Here is a 6,478-nt window from a genome sequence, read left to right on the forward strand (position 1 = left end):
TTAAGTTCTCTCTGCATTCTGATATACATTCAAACACCGTCTCTTCTTCATATGTGCTAAACACGGCCTCTACTTTACAGTAATATCGATGTCTCGTCAACCTTTTCATGTAGGAACGAACTCTCCCATATTTGACTTCTACTACACTGTCGATAAAGAAGTAATTTTCGTATCTAAATTCGGGGTAATGCCTCTTTATGGCTATTATGAATTTACGATAGATGACGGATCGACAGATGTCAACCTCGTGGCAACCAAATAAAATACTAATAAAACATAGATTAGTAGCAAAATCCATGCAGAGAAAATGACTGTAGTATAGGACTCTGAGTCTGGAGAAGAAGATTTTTGATATATTGTTTAATTTTCCCTTTTGGGCCCCGCCCTGGCCCCTAGGGTTGGGGTAGGAATCCCAATTTTACAATTTGGTATCCTCATCTTCGATGGATGATTCTGACCAAGTTTGAAAAAATTCAATCCACCTTGTTCTTGAGAAGAAGTTGATTATGTAATGGATAATGACCGAAACCTGGGGTTTCTTCTGAATACAACCCAGAGATGAGGGCGTTAGCCCGAATCTCTGGGTTGTATTCAGAAGAAATCCCAGGTCGAGGTCATTATCCGACTTAAATCAATGCCTTCCTTTGTTTAAATAAATACCACTAATTAAATAAACACCAGCCGCCACGGTTCACCAGTCACGCACACTTCGTCACGTTTCGAAGCCCCGCATAATACGGAATGTCACGACTGTTTCGTTCCGAAAACAGCCGAGATGTTACATTGCATTTCACACAGAAACAAATATAAAGTCTGAATTACTGAAAGCGTACCAGAACATCAGTTCTTATCACAAGGAATATTTCTATTTCTGAACTTATTCTGAACTATTTCTTAAACATGAAATTTCCTTCGGTGGAAACAATAAAAAAAAGGTTTTTTATTCTGGGTGAGGATAACTTTCATACATTCTGAACAGCAACAGTGGCTAATAAGTGTAGCACTGACCGTGTAAAGTCTCGCATTCGATCCCTACAAGTTAAGTTCATCTTTGGTTCAACAACAATGATATTTTTGAAAATGCATTGTGAGGTGAAGTTTATATTGGGAAGGGTTTTGTTTAAAAGGACGTATTTCATGATAGCATGCTAGCTTACTTTTACATGTAATTTTCAGTGAAACACTGAAAGTTTTCATCTAATTTTCAACTTACGGATCTGATTAATTGTTTAATTATGAATAAAAACATAACTATGTTATGAATTTCGATTGTTGAAATGTTTTAAATGTGATACTTGTGTTCTTTGGAAATAATATCTTTAGATGGAAATTAACCCCAACCCCCCACCCCCCATCCCCTTCCCTCCACCCAGTCAACCCATTCCTAACTCAAAACTCATGCTGATGCATTCATTTCATATACTCGTTAAGCACATTATCTAAATTTGTTGATATATTGTAAAACTATAAACTTCTGATGAAAATGTTAGAAACAACAAAATAAAAATAAGCGCCCTGCTTTTACGTGATTCAAACCCAGTCCAGAAGAAAGTGATTNTACATTCGTCTGTGAAGAAAAGGACACCAATAATGCAGAAGACACAGACGTATCGGATACCATTGACAAACCGACTGCTGACATGGACATTACCTTTGGCTCAGGTAAATGTCGAAAGAAATTTATATAATGTGTAATATTGTCATCACTTTGTTTTCGCTTAATTATTTCACATATATTATGAAAGCAGCTATTTCTATTTTTTTTTAATTCCTAAAAAAACCCCATATCTGTGCAATCAACATGGGTCAAGAATAAATGTTTTGCTAAATTCGTACAAGTTTTTACCCTTATTCCGAGGGAAATTCTAGGTGAGAAATGAAATGCATGGTTCATTAGCCGTTAAAACAGGTTTTTCCAAATGTATTCACCTCCATTTCATGAAATTCTCTGCTTTTTCATTTGGTCACAATTTATGAATTTTGTTTCTTGCTCTATCGTTCCTTCTTTGTGTGCCGGCATCACTTATAATACATTATTTGGTTTTTACCAGTATTTTTTTCTCATATATGACTTATAGTATTAACAAACTTCGGCCAGTTGATTTTTTCGTTAATTTCTATATAATAAAAATGACTACGTAAACTTGGTCGTAATATATAACTATTTCCTTATCTTTTTGTAATATAATTGTTATTTACCTCAATTATGGTATATGTGAAAATACTTGTTTTTTATTGAATGCAATATAACCAATTACATTTTAGGCAAAAACGGACTTGCATTCTACCCTCATATTGTTTTTGTGTCAAATTTTACCATGGAATGCTACGTACTCTTGTACAAAAAATACGTTAATCGTGTTCGTTTGTTTTCTAAAAATCTTTTAAATCATTTATTAGGTTGCAATTATTCTATAATGCATTATTAGTAGCGAAATGTCTTACAATACACTGCATACTCGTAATTTTTCTGTGAAAACAAGTCTGTCCAACGTACTGTATGCGTGTCGTGTATTATCTGTAGACTTACACAAGTCCCGTTTGTATACTAAATTGACGCCTCCTTTCATCTTTGCAATCTAAAGTGATTGTTTTTATATGGGTTTTTTTAGGTAAGGGAGAGAGAAGGGAAGGGGTACTGTCGGATAGAAAAAATAAATTTTCTGTAATTAGTTACATGTTTGATTCTTCGCAGCTAAGGTTGACAGGAAGTGAATAGAATATTATTTAATGGTTTTGAGTATAAACAGATAATATATTTTTCAGTTGAAATTTCAAATATTTTTTAATATTAAATAAATATTTTCGTTTGTATTACAATGCCCTAGTTCTTTCAGTATATTGTGAATTATTGTTTTAGTTACAGGCTCAAGATTCGCTGAGCCGTTAACAGAGGAAAATGTAATGCCACTGATCCAATCCAGCAAATCGTCCAATACGGAATCCAAAGTACGCTGGGCTGTCAATTTATTCCGAGATTGGCAAAAAGAAAGGAGAACAACCGGGTATATTGAGGAGCTCCAGAATGACATATTAGACATGACGGATTCAGAATTGAACACAGCACTTACATTCTTTGTGGCCGAAGTAAGAAAAGTAAACGGAGAAGAGTACAGAGGAAATACGCTGTATGAGATGATTGTATGCATTCAGGCATTTCTGCGCGAAAACAGCCGCTTGGTACGTCTACTAAGTGATGATGCTTTCAAACGCATGAGAGATGTACTGGACGCTACAACGAAAAATTTAGCTAAGAGAGGGGTAGGAATGGAGATGAAAAAAAGCTGGCGTCATTTCTAATGACCAGGAGGAGACACTCTGGCGAGAGCACATGTTAGGATCTGATGAATCAGCAAAGCTTGTACACACTATGGTGTATTTGATTGGCTTAAACTTTGCCTTACGTGCTGGTCAGGAGCACAGGAACTTGAGATTCGGCCCATCATCTCAATTTCAATTAGGTAAGAAAAATCTGTATAACCACAGAATTAGATCTAAATCCGTGGTATAAGGAACTTATGTTTTCATATTATGAAAAAAGTTTTGTAAGCATGTCCAACGTACTTACCATGCCGAGTTGAAAATACTTTTGAGTTCACATTATTTAATCGAAAACCAATACAGGGGGTCTCAATCATAGGAAGCTGCACCACAAATTTGTTAAAGTCCATTAGAATGAAAACCGGGAAAGATGTTTAGTGAATTTGTATATAATCTACATAAGCCACAGGTATAGCATATTTATATTCCATAACCCCCAATGATATAAAATAGAAGTTGTAACGGTAAGCGTAACAAATTTGTTTGTGTTGACATTTTCACTATATATAAATAATGACTACATCTTTCTGCCCACGAATGTAACGAAGGCAGTCTGTGTGAGGCAACCATGTATCATGCTGAACACAGGGACTTAATTGAGTGTTTGTGATAGCTATATTTGGATCTAAACTCAGGTTTTTACACGTTTTAGGGGCTACGATTTACTGCAAGTTTAACCGAAATATTATCTAAAACGTTACTGTGTATAAAATTACTCTGAACACCTTAGTTTAGATCCAAATATTCAAACACTATATAAATGCACACATTAATGGATAATAAACCGAATTATTACCAAGAAACTGTTATGTCTTTATAAAAGGTTTTATTTTCAAACTGCTTTAATTAAACACAACAAATGATACATTTAAAAGTAGAATACGTAGGTATTTTTTAAAACAGAACATGTTTAAAGCACTTTATTTTAAGGAGACGTTTGTAATAATTCAATGTTTTATTTCCCAGGCCACAACAGAATAAATGCGATGCATTTTACCTCCGTCCCCTAAATAATCCTAAAGGGATGGTTTGGTATGGCGACAGTCCCATTGGTAAAAATGAACTGCAAACAGTTGTCTGCAGCGCCGCTGGATTTCCTGGATTTTATTCCAACCACTCACTCAGGGCCACGACAGCCACATGTACACGACTATATTAGTCGGGTGTAGACGAGCAACTGATTGCGGAACGCACAGGGCACAGGTCAAATGCAGTACGCTCTTACAAAAGGTCAAGCCATGACCAAATTAAAGAAGTTAACGACATCTGGAGCGGAAAGAAGATCAAAACTGATAGAGTGACAACCGCTGAGACTGAGTCTGAAGCAGCATCCAGTCAAGTTAGCTCCGGTGATTCACCATTGCAATCGAAAAAAACGGAATGAGTCAAAATTACCTTTTAAGTATTTAACTTATTGAAATATAATCAAATTACTCCTTTTCTATCGTCTTGTGTTCGTTTTAATTATTGTTTAAGTTTTCATGCTGTGGTAAAGTGTGGAGTCTGTTACGTCGTCTATCTATTCAGGCCTTTGTATTAATAATGCCCACTCACATTCGGTGACCTGAAAGGTCCATTGTGTTAATAATGACGAGTTTTGGGCATCACACAAAAGGCTTTTGTGTTAATAAAGCCCAGTTCTTTGTAAACATAATACACACTTCGGCCACGGCACGAAAATACAGGGACATTATGAGAGATAATGTACGTTACAAACAATAGAGCAATGGTTTAAGTAAAGTTTACGCACGACGGACGACGACGGACGGAAAGTGATTGGAATAGGTCACTTGAGCAAAGCTCAGGTGACCTAAAAATGATATTGTATTGATAAAATAACGATTTTTAAATCCTTTTTTTTTACACTGAAATGCTCATATTTGCCGATTTGGTGTTAGGTTCATCTACCACCCCGTTGTCCTGTAAGAAAGTGTAATAAGATTACACACTTACAATATTGGTTCTCGTGCAATAAGAATGCAATCACAACCAATAATAAAAGCAAGATACTTACCAACAAGAGTAGCTTTTGCTGGAACTTTTCCTTCAGACTTTCCAGACCCAAATCGTCAAGCTCACTCCAGCTTAGAGGTAAATAGTATTTCCTATCCTTCTTGTTTATATGAATAAAATACTCATTGACTCCAGGAAAGTAATTGCACGCAATGGTGATATGAGAATTGAATATCAAAACCGTTTTTTTTCTATTTTGCCTCCTTTTTCAAACTCTTTCATTTCTATAATCCCGTAAGGACTTTGCTGAGCCATTTTAGCGCCAAAAGTGACGGATAGCGGTGTTGACGCGCTTTTTATATAGACGCTGTAGGTGTGATACGGGGTAGAATCGGAACAAATAATAAAAAAAAGTTAATGGAATGTTGAACATGTTAATTTTCTTCAGAAGGCGTGTTTACAGTGACAAGAACCATAACATTTCATTAAAATGGTACTACCTAATATCGATCATATGATAAATAAGACGATGCCAGCATTTTTTTACCAGTTACTTTGAATATTTTTTAATATTCATCTTTGATAGCCATCTTATATATGCTGTATTATATTGTGAGGAAAGTGTGTTCATATATACCCAATCCTTTTGTTGTTGGCAATAAAATATGTTTCAGCTATTTAATTTTTAACATTATAAGAACTACTCTGTTAACGCGTTTCATATCGACTGTTTTAAGTACAGTTTTTACCAGATTGACCTCGAGTTATTTCTCTTGACCTGTCACTCCCAATCATCGGTTGCGGTCAGCTGACTTTTTGCGGTCATTCATAAAAAAACGCACGTGCCATGCGTGAAACGGTGACTTTGACTAATTCAACAAACATGGCGTATCTGCCTGCGGTCGTACTGCTGTTTCTGTCGTCCCTGTTGATGATACAGGGATTTGTTCACACACCCCTGTTGTATGCCTGTGTCACCAATAGGGACGACACAAATGTGGATGTGTTCTCCTGCACAATGGATGGAGATTGGCTGGTCGGAGGGGTGAAGATGACCTTCACCATCTGCTGCGGCCCGCCGCCCCCCGACCAGCCAGCCATCATCATCAACGGATGGCGAAGCGATGACCGTCTTCGGGTGTTCGTGTGTGTGTGTGTGTGTATATATTACACTCCTTCCATCCAAATCTACCCCCCCCCCCCC

Source organism: Mizuhopecten yessoensis, unplaced genomic scaffold, assembly GCF_002113885.1.
Source record: "Mizuhopecten yessoensis strain PY_sf001 unplaced genomic scaffold, ASM211388v2 scaffold716327, whole genome shotgun sequence".
Taxonomy (NCBI): Eukaryota; Metazoa; Mollusca; class Bivalvia; order Pectinida; family Pectinidae; genus Mizuhopecten; species Mizuhopecten yessoensis.